This window comes from Castor canadensis, chromosome 1 (genome assembly GCF_047511655.1).
Source record: "Castor canadensis chromosome 1, mCasCan1.hap1v2, whole genome shotgun sequence".
NCBI lineage: Eukaryota > Metazoa > Chordata > Mammalia > Rodentia > Castoridae > Castor > Castor canadensis.
In genome coordinates this window covers 170071191-170085983 of record NC_133386.1, presented here as the reverse complement: position 1 = coordinate 170085983, position 14793 = coordinate 170071191, and the positions used below count along the sequence as shown (strand labels likewise).

Genomic DNA, 14793 nt, shown 5'->3' with positions numbered 1-14793 from the left:
AGCATGTAGCCCGCTGCCTATGCGCTCCGGCACGCTGCGGGCCAGTCAGAACGCGAGCGGTGGCCAGGTAAAAGAATTTGTTAGTGGGCGGGGCCTTTTGAGGCCGCGCCCCAACTCACGCGGTCAGCTGGGAGCCAACTCCTCCCACCGTGCACCCCGACCTTGCACCCCGACCCTGCAGGCGCTCAACTGCTTCAAGTGTCCTCACCTGGAACATGAGAGGGGCATCAAAACCCGCTTTCCGAGCTTTTTATGAGAATTACGTGAACTAACACATGTTGTTCTTGAGCCTGGACCACAAACTCTTAAAATTACGTCAGGGTGATAAAAGAACTGAGGCTTCCATGCATCCCTTCCTCTGTAAAGAGCAAACAAATCATTATCAGGCGCGGGGAGCAATGTCTAGAGGTCAGAGGAGGCCTGCAGAGAAAGACCATAGAGCTGGCTGCCAAGGAAATGTGTGTTGATTCTAAAGTAACTCTGGGTCAGGTGAGTAGGGACGGTTTGTAGCGGGACGGGGAGGGATGCAAGGAAGGCGGAGAAAGAAGGAAAGGGAGGATTGTTGGTGGGAAGTTGCGGCAGTGAATCCAGGGGTCCACTGCCAGGGTACATCTGAAAGAATGGGCGTTGTAAAAGACCAGAAACTCAATTGCCAGAGCATCACACCCCTCCCCCCGACACACACTTTTTCTTTCCAAGTTTGGGAATACTGCAATCGTTTTCAACGTTTGGTACATATAACAATAAATGTCTTTTTAGAAGGAGGATACTTGTTTGATTGGTGTAAATTGGAATAACGTTGAAGTGGAAGTTCACCACTCAGTTTACTGGAAAATCTCCTACAAGTGGTTGTTTCGGAGTGACCCTAGGGTCCTAAGTCTAGTGGGGTTTGGGGGCAATTGCTGTTCCTGAGTTAGAAAAGGTTGTCAACCCAGTTGGCCCTTTTTAATGTGCTCTCTCCCCCTGGTGGTAGCAAAACACGTCTCACTTCCATTCAAGATATTTTCTTCATTTCTCAGTTGGCTACTGCTCAGAGATAAGATTCAGCTGAGGGCCAGTTTCAGGCCCGTAGTACACCAGTTAGTTAACTTTAGTCTGTCCCATGCTGCTTAAATGAGTGAACACACAAGTTCACCTTCACTACCTAAGAGGGATTACCTAAGAGGGATTATTTCAGAAAACTTTTTTTTTTTTTGGTGGTAATGAAGTTTGAACTCAGGGCCTTGCACTTGCTAGGCAGGTGCTCTATCACTTGAGTCATTCCATCAGCTCTTTTTATCTTGGTTATTTTTAAGATAGGATCTTTCTTTATGCTTGGGTGGACCGCAATCATCCTATCTACGTTTCTCTGCATAGACGACAGGTACTCACTACCACATCCAGCCATTGGTTGAGATGGGGGTCCAGAGAACTCTACCCCTACCCTATCCGCAATAGTCTTGATCTCCACCTCCTGAGTAGCTGGGAATACAAACACTAAGGTTGGGTCTTTTGAAAAAGGTGGGTGACTTAAGTGATCATTTTCATACTGTACATAACATTATTTTTTGGCAGCACTGGGGTTTGAACTCAAGGCCTCATGCTTGCTAGGCAGGCACCCTGCTTGAGCCACTCTACCAGCTGTTTTTTTGTGATTTTTTTTTTCAAAATGGGTCTCAGAAACTGTTTGCCCAGTGATGGCTTTGAACCACCATCTTCCTGGTCTCTGCTTTCTGAGTAGCTAGAGTAAACATAAGCCACCAGCACCCAGCTTGTACATAACATTTTGAAGAATTTTTTCACCAGCTTGTATCACCTGCAGTGCTTGCGTTCTCTTCTCTACCTAACTTCATCCAATGATCCTTAAGGCCTAATCACTTTCCCATCTTCACTGCACAGATTTTTCAAGGTTACCCTGATATATTCCCTCTGACCATTTATCAAATGCATTACTATTCAGCCTGCGTTGTATTGATACCCTCTAGTTACTTTAACACACACACACACACACACACACAATCTTGATTGCTCAAGAAAACTGGAAAATATACTTTAGACTCTCACATTTCTTTCAGCATCTGTGTAGTGTTGGGCACATAGTAAATGCTTTGATTGCAGTCCTCACCAAAACTCAGAACCCTAAAAAAAAATTAGCTTTGGCCTGGGGGGTATAGCTCAGTGGAAGAGCACTTGCCTACCCATGTGCAAGGCCCTGGGTTTGATCCCTAACACCAGTGTGCACACACAGTAGCTATATACTTTTAATGTTTAGGAACCACTTAAAAAAAAAAACAACAACCCTGTCATGACTAGCAAGTACGACTGACTATCAGACAGTTCGTAATGTGAAAGGAAGTTTCTTTCATCCCTTTCTGATTAATCCAGTGCAGCTGCAAAGCCTCTGGCTTTTCTTTTTTCTTCCTGAACTGTGAAACTACTGGCAGCATGTATTAAGGTTGTAATTTTTGCACGTTTTTTTCCCCCACTTATAGAATGCTTTAAAATTGTCTTATTAATTTTCAAACAGGGGTGTCAAGTCAGTATTATGTTTAGCCTGGGAAGAACTTCACTTCATCTAAACTGATCTAAGATGAAACTTGCCTGAGCTGGTCAAGAGGTAGGAAACAGAACAGAAAGTTTATGATTCACTAATCTGTCCTGGCGCAATCCTTAATTCACCAAAAAAAAAAAAAATCTGTTTTCTCTAGCAAAGTAAGATAATGAAGAGTGAATAAATCTTTTGTAGTTTCTTGTTTTGACATAGCTTGAGCTCCAACCAGCTCCAGCTCAAATGTTAGGCAAATGCTGCACCACTGAATTGCACCTTCAGCCTCAGGGAGGTTTTATTACTATGTAACTTCTTTTTCAGTTTAAAATGTTTTGTTTTGTTTGAGACAGGGTCCTGTTACACAGGCTGGCTTCAAACTCCTGGGTTCAAGGGAACCTCTTCCCTCAGCCTTCTGAATAGCTGGGGCTACAGGTAGATGCCACCATGCTCCTCCTTTGTTCAAAGGGCTAAATAATATTCCATTGTACAGATATATCACATAGTTCATCCATCATCTGTCAAGGGACATTTGAGCTGCTTCCACCTCTTGGCTGTTGTCACTAGTGCTATGAACATAGCTGTGCAAACATCTCTTTGAGATTCCATTTTCAGGGCTAGAGCTGTAGCTTAGTGATAGAGTGTTGGCTTAGCATGTATAAGACCTTGGGTTCTATCCCCAACACCACAAGAGAAAAGAAAAGATTCTTGTAGATATATACTCAAAGTGAGATTCTTAGAGCATATGGCAACTGTTTAGTTTTTTGAGGAACCTCTATGCTGTTATCCATGGTGACTGTGCCATTTTTATTTCCTCCAGCAGTGTACAAGGGTTCCAACTTTTCTGCCTGTCAACACCTACTTTCTTTTCAAAAATTTGCATTTCTTTAATGACTGATGATGCTAGGCAAGCACTCCACCACCTCAGCCTCTCCTCCAGCCCTATGTTGAGTCTTTTTATATGCTTGCTGGCCATTTGTATATCTTTTTTGGAGAAATATCTGTTCAGGTCTTTGCCCATTTATGAATTACTTGTTTTTGTTGTTGAGTGGTAGGAGCTCTTTATATACATTGAATTATCAACCCTTTAGCAGATTTGTGATTTGCAATAATTTTCTCCCATGACATATTTTATAAATTCTAACCATCCCTACAAGACTGACTTTTCACTGTTGATTGCTTCCCCTGATATACAGAAGTCTTTTAAGTTTGCAGTTCCATTTGTCTATTGTTGCTTTTGTGTCATAGCCAAGAAATCATTGCCATGTGCAGTATCATGAAGCTTTCCCTTCCATGAGCTTTATAGTTTTAAGTCAAATAATTAGGTTGTTCATCCATTTTGAGTTTTTTCTATCTGGTGTACAGCAGGGATCCAGGTTCATTCTTTCATGTGTGGCTATCCAGTTTTATAGACATTGTTTAAGAGACTTTCGTTTCCTTATAGTGTGGTCATGGCACCCTTGCCAAAAATCATTAGACCATACACTTGAGGGCTTATTTCTGGGCTCTATTCTGTTCTATCAGATAATGTGTCTGTCACTCCAGCACCGTACTGATTACTACAGCAATGTAATATATTTGAAAGTGGCAGCAGTTTCAAAATGGTTGTTATTTCTTGTATTTACTGGATGATTTAGTAGAAATCAGTCAGGAGTACTGTAACGACTTACAGGACATGGGACTTACAGGATATTTCTTCCTATGTTAAGAAGAACATGCCAACTTAAAATATATTTTCAAACAATATTCATTGGGGAGAATTTGAAGAAGCTGGGACCCTTATTCCTTGCTGGTGGGAATGTAAAATACTACAGTCATTTTGTAAAACATTTTGGCAGTTCCTCAAAAAGTCAGTTACTGTATGACCCAGAAATTCCAGGCCCAAGGGTATTTACCTGAGAAAATGGAGTGCATGTGTCCATCAAAAGCTGGCAAATATATGTTTAAAGCAGTATTATTTAGAACTAAAAAGTGGAAGCAATCCAAATGTTCATAAACTGATGAATGAACAAAATGTGATATATCTATAAAGGAACATTTAGCCCAGGAACTGAAGTACTGATAAGGCTACAACATGGATGAATTTTGAAAATATGCTAAGTGGGAAGCCAGACATAAAAGGCCATATATACATACATATAATATGATTCCATCTCTCTGAATGTCTACTAGACAGGTGGTTCCTAAGGACTGATGGGAGAGACAAATGGGTTAATGATTAATAATGGATGTGGAATTTCTTTCTAGGATGATGAAAGTGCTCCGGAATTAGATAGTGGAGATAGTTGCAAAACTTTGTAAATATATTAAAAGCAACTGAATTATATACTTTTATTTGTGGTGGTACTGGGAATAGAACTCAGGGCCTTTTGCAGGCACTCTGCCACGTGAGCCACTTCAGCACTTTTTTTGTTCTAGGTTATTTTTTAGGTAGAGTGTTGTTTTTTGCCTGGGGCTGCCCTGATTCGGATCCCCCTACCTACATCCTCCTGCTTACAGCCTCTGACCTTGCTGGGACTACAGCTATGCACCACCACACCCACCTAGCTTATTTATCTAGATGGGGGTTTTACTAACATTTTGTGTGAGCTAGCCTTGAATCAGAATTCTCCCAATCTCTGTCTCCTGTATAGATGGGATTACAGCCTGCATCACTGTGCCTGACCTGAATTGTACACTTCAAAGATGAATTTTATGGTATGTGGATTATATCTTTAAAAAAACTATTTTGTGAGCCTCTTGCCTTAAAAACAAACCAATGCCAATGTATAGTGAAACTGAAATAGATGTACAGTATAGCGATATCTCAGACATAACTTTGGGGCACTTATTGCATGCTTTTACTTGCTTTTATTCTGCTAAATAACATTAATGAGAGTCATATATTTTTGTAGATCTACTATAAAATAGCTTTAGGTTTTTAATTTCTCTAGTTTCCTCATCTATAAAGTAGGATAGCAATACCTACCTTATGAAATTAAGTGAGATATTAGATACTATAGCACTATTAAAGTATTTTTAGCACAACTGTTTAGCACATACATTTGTCTTGTTGTATTGTGGGTCCCCAGGTATTCAAAGAGCCCAGGATGGTGTCCTCTTTTACCTGGAGGAAAAGATGGCTTTTCCAGATTAAGTTATACTTCTACTACTAGTTGATAATCCTAATTTTTCATCTTAGTTTTTATTGTTGTAAATATCTCAAAAGCAGAGTACCTCATATGTAGTGGGTTCAGTTAGCCAAAAAATAAAATGTTTATGCTGAGTGGGACAGTGAGGAAATTGTAAATTATGCTTACTTAGCAAATAATCTGCTTTCTTTAATAAAACACACACAGCACTTAGTGCATGAAACTGTAAGCATATGTAACTAAATAATGTCAGGTTGTGACTTCAAAGTTCAGAACAAGTAGGTCAACCCAATGACAAAACCTTTTTTTTCTTTAGCTGGTGCCAGTGGCTCAAACCTACAATCCTAGCTACCTGGGAGGCTCAGATAGGGAGGATCGCAATTCAAGGCCAACCCAGGCAAACAGCTCATGAAACCCCCATTTCCAAAATAACGAGCGAAATGGACTAGGTGTGACTCAAGTCTCCTGCAAAGCCCTGAGTTCAAACCCCAGTTCCACCAAAACACCTTTCTTTTCTTTAGAAAACTGGATACAGTATATATATAGTTAGTAAATCACTTTTCTATAGTTTCAATGTATTAAAAAAAAAAAAAACCAAGGCATAGTGGCTTCTACCTGTAATCCTAGCTACTCAAGTCACTCTGGAGGATCAGAGTTCAAAGCCAGCCTGGGCAAAAAGTCTGTGAGGCCACATTTCACCAATGTGATGGCATGTGCCTGTCATCCCAGTTTAGTGGAAAACTTAAGTAGAATTGTAATGAGAATTGTAGTACAGGCTAGCCTAGGTATAAGTGTGAGCAAAAAGGGCTGGAGGTGTGGCTCAAGTGGTACAGAGCCTCGCTAGCAAGCACAAGACCTTGAGTTTAAACCCCAGTATTGTCAAACAAAACAAACACCAACCAAATCATGCTAACATGTTTACTTCAACAAATGCTTGATTTCCAGTTAAGGAGATTTTGTCATTCTCTGAGTTTAAAAAAGAAATCACACCCTATTTCTACTAAAAATAAAAATTCTTTATTTGGGTAATATGAAAAAAATGGAACATGAAAAGAACCAAAGGAGAATAAAAGGTAAAAGGAAAATATACCTGTGATTTTAGATATAATACCACCAAAACCCATAACATACAATTTGATTATTAAATCAATCACTTTTATCACATGCAGGTGTACTTCAATCAAATCTAGACCATTGTATCTTTTGCATAAGAACACATTTTGCAACCATTAACAGCTGGAGATTAACTGCTGTCATAACAATCTGAGAAGCTTCACTGACCTCTCCACCCAGTGAAACTGATGAAACCATTTTTTAAAAACAAACCCCTGGAAGAAGTCTAATCATAGACAACATACAAAGATACATCTGTTGAAGAAAATGTATAAAATGGGGTAAGAGAGGTGAGACTGTGGTCTTGAACCAAGGCCACTCCATCCCTTCTTTTCCCAGCTCAGCAAAAGAGGAGCAGAGTATCTCATCCAGCCCCCATCTACCTGCTATGAGGCTAAAACCAGGGTCAGGATGGCTGGGGTAGGGGAGGGCTTCCTTCATGTAATGGAGCTTCCACATTGGATGTAACATGTTGAGAATACTAGAACCTGATGACCTTCCCTTGGCTTGTAAACAGTGGGTCCATGTCAGAAGTGAGCCTACAGCACCCCTACTGCTGCCTGCCCCTCTCCAACCTATACTCAGTTCCTAGTGGGGAAATGTCACCTAGAGAGAAGATTGCCTGATTCCTTCACTCAGCTCCAGAGCCCTGGTTTAGAGACTTTTTTGTCTAAAGGGAGAAGCAGGTCATAAAAACAATAATTACTAATCTTTTCTTCATTTGCAACAGAGAATAGAGATCAAGCTTAAAGTCACTCACTGGAATAAAACAGTGTGGTTGTATTAAAAAGCAACTCAAGATACAGACTATACTGTGAGCTGACTGACTTTTAGAAGAGAACCAGAAATAAGACATCTGAGAAGAGCCCTGTCGGGGTCAGAACAAGTATCAAACAGTGACTTCAGAAACTTCCTTCAAATGAGCCTTGGTTGGCTTAGTTTATGCTCATCCATTGTTGAAAATGATAGGGCAAAGACTGAACCCAGGACTTTATGCATGCTAGGCAAGCTACACCTCTCAGCTTCCTGTTAAATGATTTGAAAGGCAAATTGCGTTATATAAGATTATATGTTATACCATATATTTCTCAGCCTGTGGCATATAGAAATGTTATATATTTGCCATAACAGCACAAAGGATGTGTGTGGGAGTAAAGCTGTATTGGGCTAAGGAACTAACTACAAATGGTAACCTAGTAATTACAGCATGTTTGGTTTTTGGGGGGATTGTTTCATTAAGAGATGTAATATGTATAATATTAAAACCACAAAGCAGGAGGGACTAGAGCTGTGTAAAAGTAACATTTCTACTCACCAGAACTAAGCTCATATAAATCTAAGGATGATTCTAATAAAAAGTTGAAGGTAAACTTTAGAGTAAGCACTAAAAACAAAATTATAGTGTAAAAATGAAAGAAATTTAAAGACTATGTTAGAAAATATTTGCTTAATGAAAAAGAAAATGTAAAGGAGGAATACAGGGAAAATGACATATGGGATATATATAGAAAGCAAAAGGAAAAATGGAAGAAGCAAATACAACTATATAAACAATCCAAAGACAAAGATGGTCATTACTGTATTAAAGTGGGCTGGAGGCATGGCTTGAGTGGTAGAGCAATTGTCTAACAAGCGCAAAATCCTGAGTTCAAACCCCAGTACTACCAAATATTATATACATATGTATATATGATCAAACTATATTCTGTGCACTGGAGATACAGATTAAAAAAATGCAAATTTGGTTGTAAGTGTAGCTCAGTGGTAGAATGAATACTTAGCATACACAAGGCCACAGGTTCAATCTTTAGCACTAATAAATTTATTGAAAAGTATGGAAAGATGTATCATGCAAACAGTAACCACAAGAATGCTGTGTGTTACACTGATATAAGAAAAAAGGGACTTTTAAACCAAAACAATGTTACTAGAGATAAAGAGGGACATTTTACAATGATAAAATAATCTGTCAATAAGATAAAATAATTACATATGCCCCTAATACAGAACACCAAAATACACTAGGTAAAAACTGACAAAAAATAAAGAAACAGGCAATCAGCAATAATAGCTGTTCAATATAGGATGGGATAGTTAGAACACCAAGGGTATAGAAGACATCTGTAAAATACTCCATTTAACAACAGACTCTAAAATTCTTCTCAAGTTCAGAATCATTATGTTCTTTTGATGAATTGACCTGTTATCCTTATGAAATGCCTCATCAACCCTGATGGTAGTCTGCTTTGTATTCTACTTTGATCATAAAGTATACCTGATTTAATCTGCAGTTTCACTTTCCAAAGATTTCAGTTATCTGAAAATACTGAAGTCCAGAAATAAACAAGTCATAAGTTTGAGTAGCCTGATGAAGTCTTATGCAGCTCCACCCTGACCTGACCAGTAGGTGAATCATCCCTTCATCCAACGTATCCATGTCATATAGGATACCCGCCCATCAGTCTCTTAGTAGCTGGTTATTTGACCAACTCTTGTGACAATGCAAGTGCTTGTGTTCCTGTAACACTTATTTACTTAATAATGGCCCCAAAGCACCAGACAGATTATACAGATATAATTTATCTATAGGGCTTGGTACTAGCCAGTTTTAAGGCATTATCTGGGAATCTTGGGACATACCCTACCCCTTCCTAACCGCCCCCTGAAAAGTAGGGATTACTATAATATAGCCTGTCCAGTTTTCTTTTGGCTAGTATGTGTATTATGTTTCTGAGGACTGCCATACCAAATTGCCACAAACTTTAGTGGTCTAACAGAAACTGCTTCTTTCACTGTCCAAAATCAAGGTGCAGGGCCACACTCCCTCTAACTTTCCCAGTTTCTGGTGGCTTTAGATGTTTCTTGGCCTCTGGCTGCATAACTCACTTGCTTTTATATACCTTTTCCTGTGTCTTTTTCTGTTCAATCTTCCATAAGGGCACCTGTAATTATAGCTAGGACCAACTGGATAATCCAAGATTATCTCACCTCTCAAATGAGGGCCATCTGTTCAAGGTAAGCCAGAGAGCTTGGTCTCTGTCACATGAGGACAGTGAGAAGGTAGCTGTTTGACCCAGAACCCTCACCAGAAACACATTCCACCAGCCTTGATCAGGAATGAGATAGCCTCCAGGACCATGAGAAGATAAATCTGTTGCTTAAGCCATCCAATCTGCCCTGCTTTGTTACAGCAGCCTCAGGAAACTAATACAGTAGTGCTCAGCTATTGTGGCTACAGTAGTGACTTCTCATATTCCTCATCTGGAAGCGGAATATTTGCTGACAGGCACTATGGACACACTGAAAAAGAACTTGCTTGCAATGCTGTTGAATGGTGCTTTAATCTTGATCTGGAATTGTTTGCAAATTCCAGTGATAATGTTAATATATTCATATTAGCATCAGCTGTGAAAAACATTAACTTTCTGACTTCTACTTAAGTCAAGTAATAATATCTTATAATAAAGGATGGGTACTAAAAGGACCTTCTTCAGTTGGTTACCCCATAAGCAGTTATTTGACAAGGTCTATATAAACGAGGCTAATTGAAAAAAACTCATTCTAAAGCTTTCTGTTTTGGTTGTTGCTAGTGTTGAGTTCTCTTGTTTCACTACTCACTGCTCAAAAACACCTGCACTCTGATGATAGCCTACTCACAAGCATTAAGAGAACGGATTATAGCCAGTTGGAAAGTAACCACAGTAAGAAATAAGGGTGATATGAGAAGGATGATTACTATGAGAGACTATTTTACTAGTGTCATAAGAGGAACTAAGTGCTGCTAAGGTGTGTGTGTGTGTGTGCGCGCGTGTATCTTCACGTATGTGCAAAACATCAGCCTAATCATTCTGAAAGGCTTTGCAAGATAGTAAAACCTGAGCTGAGCAGCACACACATGTAATTCCAGGACTCAGGAGGTAAGATAGGAAGATCCTGAGTTCAAGGCTAGCTTGAACTTACACAGCAAGACCTTGTCTCAAACAAACTAACAAAAAGATGGTTAAAAAAATGTAGAAAGACCTTTCCATTCTTTCTGTTCTTATTCATTTGGTTCTGCTGAACAGTACCTCTTTGCATTTCTTCTAACATCTCAGACTATCTAGAATTAAAGAATTTTAAAAGACCTTGTTTCTTACCTCACTTGCAGAATGAGGAAACAGGTCCAGACTAGGCTTCACATGGCATGCCTGTGGGATAGACCTTGTGTAGTGACAGACCAAAGCACAGAGCTAAGTGAGTAGCAGGTCTTCCTTCTCCAGCTCTGTCAAATCTTCTAACCTGGGAGGCCCAGCTGAATCCTTCCTGCTTCCATTAAGCCTTCCCTGACCCTCCTCCTCCTGGTAAACTCCCCCTACCAGAGTATTTTGCTCCTAAAAGATTGTGTTAAGGTTTTTTTTTTTTTTGACAGGACTGGGGTTTAAACTCAGGACTTTGCACTTGCTAGGCAGGCACTCGGCGCTTGAGTCATGCCTCGAAGCCCTGTTTTAAGGTTTTTATCAAGACTTTCTTCCCTAATTATTCTATCTGGAGGATCTCAAGTTTCAAAGACAGGAATATATGCCTGGTCCCTGGGCTCTCTTTGCATATGAAAACAAAATGCAAAAAATAGTCACTGCATTTCACGTTTTCATAAAATGATGTAGTCATTTTCTTCTGATGTTGCACTTACTACTGCTCACTGAGGTTATTTATGACCTCACTACAAAATCCAATGAATACCTATTTATTTTCTTTCATGTATCCAGTTATTCATCAAATACTTAGTGAAGATGCTGGGAATACACTGGTGAACAAAACACAGAGATGATGGGAACCAGAAGGCAAGAGACCACTAGTCAAGCAACCATAACCAAGTATGGTAAATGCCACACTGGAGGAATTAAGGGTACATGATCTGATTCAGCAGAAGTGATGTTAAAATGAAATCTGAAGAAAGAAAGTGTGATGGAGAAAGGCCAGGAATGGCAGTGCAGATATAATCCCAGCATTTGGGAGGCTGAGACAGGAGGATCGTGAGTTGAAGCACAGCCTGGACTACATGGCTAAGCCTTGTTTCGAAGAAAAAAAAAGTGAGGTAAAGATAGTTCTGAACTGAAAGATGCTGCTCCAAATTGGCAGGCAGAATTAAGGAGGACCATTTAGTAAAGGGTTTTAGGACCTGTAATAGAGGTGGGTTGAAAGCAATGAAAAGCCATGCAAATGTTGTGAAGTGGAGATGGACACTGGAAGGTAAATGACTTGTTGCCTTTTTCTAAACACTTTAAGGAGTCAAAGGAAAATCTGTTATTTACTGTGGGCAAAAATTAACTTCCCAGGCATCACAGATAAGTTATATGTAAAACACAAGTTATCTTTGCAAAGTAATTTCTTGATTCCTGGTTAATATCACAAAGTAGATAAAGATTAACAACAGACCACTAGGGTAATTGTTATCTTCCCTTAATTTGAAACCAGTGACCTTTAAATTATTCATCTAGCTAGATCATTTTGATTTTTACTTTGGAATACACTTTTTTACTTTCAATTAACATGGGTATCTCAGAAATCTAAGAATTTACTTACAGCTCTATCAGAGACAAAGGGCAACCCATAATGTCCAACCCTGTGATGCGTCCCACATTGGGAACTGAAAGTATGTTTTAGGCCAAAATCAAGACTTTAAAAAATAGATAGGAGTTTTTATCTTTTTTTTTTTACACTTTTACACATTGTTTGACCCCTTTTTTTATTGTTTATTCATTTATTCATATGTGCATACATTGTTTGGGGCATCTCTCCCCCCTGCTCCCCTCTCTCTCCCGTACCCCCCTCACTTCCAGGCAGAACCTGTTCTACCCTCTTCTCCAATTTTGTTAAAAAGACATAAGCGATAATAAGAAAGACGTAACATTTTTGCTAGTTTGAGGTAAGGATAGGTATACAGAAAGATTCCTAGCATTGCTTCCATGCACATGTGTATTACAACCCAAATTGGTTCATCTCTACCAGACCTCTTCACTGCTTCCCAGTCCCCTTCCCATAGTGGCCTCTGTCAGTTTAAGATTACTTTATTCACTCCTCTACAGTGGGCACATCAACCACATTCAAGTTTTAGGTTTCCTTTCCTTCCCTATTCCTCCTGTATGCATTCTCCCCTTAGTGTGTGACCCATGTCCAATAATATTACTGCATTTGTTTTAGGTGTTTGACCCCTTTTTTATTGTTAAAACCAACAAATATAAGTAGCTTTAATTTTCTCAGTAATGAAGTATTCCTATTTGGAAAACAAAAGAAGTACACTTTTTCACGGAGGAGGACTAGGTTGAATAATAGAGTTTAGAGAGTTTCTCTGAGACACAAAGTATATTTTAAAGAATGTACAGATATACTTTGTTCTTTCTTTGAAAGAACCAGGCAGTAACAAAACATCAGCACAGCAATATAGTATATGAGCTAGCCTTTAGGCATTCAATATGGATAATTTGAATAAGAACTATTTTCTAAATTATGTGAAAAAAACTAAAATGAACAGCAATTTCAGCAACTAATGGAGAATAAAACAGGGATGCTCAAAATTTTAAAAATATTTTTGAAAAATAATTAAGAATTTATTTTTCTTTCTGAAATAAAGGAATGTCTGCTTTTATAACCAAAACTAATTACAAAGGTACTAAATGTATAAATGTTAAGTGAAAAAAAATTTCACATGAAGTATTTAATATTTTTTAATGTTAGATGTAGGTTAAGATAATCTTAGTCAAAGGACAGTCAGAGCCAACTCTTAGGCAGTAGTTTATAGAGATAATAATATCTTGGGATTATCCAGTACTTCTAGCTATTCACTATTTTCAAATAAACAAGATTAGAAAGGTATAACTTAATGGATTTATAATTCTTTATAGGTAAGAAAGGGCTGAAAGACTTGTGTATTAATGCTGAAACTCTTAACTATGTTCTGACTGATAATGTCAGCAAAGGCTATGAGATTCTTTCAATACTGTCTTGAAGTACCAGCTGAGAAGATACTGGCTAGGCCCTATACTATATTTGTGTAACTCTGTGTAGAAATCTGTAATGCATTTCTTCTGTAAGGAATCTGAACATGATGATTCTTGAGGCTATACCTCGGTTTTTTAATTCTTAAAAAAAACAAACATTCTGATTTTCTTGTTTAAAAAATTGTTTTCATTTTAATGATCTGAGTTAGTAACAAACAAATATACAAAATTGTCATTCACATTTCCATACATGGTATTATGGACCAATTGAAAACTCTGGACTACAAATGCAGGTTTCTTTGTATCCTTAATTTCAATTACTATCACTTATAAATAAACATGATTTGCAAAAAACATGCATTTGTGAACACAGATGTCAAAACTTGTATATTAAGTAAATGCACAACCAATAGTACACTGTTCATTTGTGCAGTTGTGTGTCAAGTGTAACTAACACAGAAGCAGCTATCTGGGCTATTTCTATCTGAAAAGTATTTTTGTGAAACAGATGGAAATACAGCTTTAAACAAAAATTGTACTTTACAAATACAATAAAATTTTTAACTTATACATCGGAAACAACTTTTCAGAAAGCTGCTTCAGTAATCCTGATGCTGTATTGGATTTATGGATGTATCTTCAAAGACATGGGCTGGAATATAGGTACGTTAAAGAAAATAAATATGTATATTAAGAGAAAACAATAGTTTAAAAATGTGAAGCTTTGAAAATGGTTCTAATGCATGAATCTATTTTCAAGTTTCAGAAATTCAGAATTTTAAAAGTAATCTGAAAATTTTCTAAACCATTTTAATACATGGTTTTCTTCCATCTTACCAATATTTCCTATTTGTAAAGATCACAAGAAAATGGGCAGTTCCTAGTTCAACTTACTGTATTACTGTAATAATTCATAAAGCGTAAATTTATGACTTCATAATGGGACAAATAAGTAGAAAATAAGATATAATGAAAATGGCAAGGAGAGCCTTCTCCAGCCATTCATCTGAATGAGATGAATACCAGCACAAATGACTTTTTTACGTTA

The 14793-nt window shown here is 38.2% G+C and overlaps 1 long non-coding RNA gene across 3 annotated transcripts; it reads left to right on the top strand.

Moving 5' to 3' along the window:
* The first annotated feature begins 9 nt into the window (after positions 1-9).
* LOC141411512 (uncharacterized) lies at positions 10-13838 on the top strand. 3 transcript variants are annotated; one of them, XR_012436322.1, is made up of 5 exons: positions 10-489; positions 2507-2596; positions 5158-5221; positions 6825-7058; positions 7499-13838. It is a non-coding gene; the product is annotated as an uncharacterized lncRNA (long non-coding RNA). The 3 variants fall into 3 exon arrangements; XR_012436321.1 differs by having other exon boundaries at positions 6825-13838; XR_012436323.1 differs by lacking the exon at positions 2507-2596 and having other exon boundaries at positions 6825-13838.
* Positions 13839-14793: the final 955 nt, after the last annotated feature.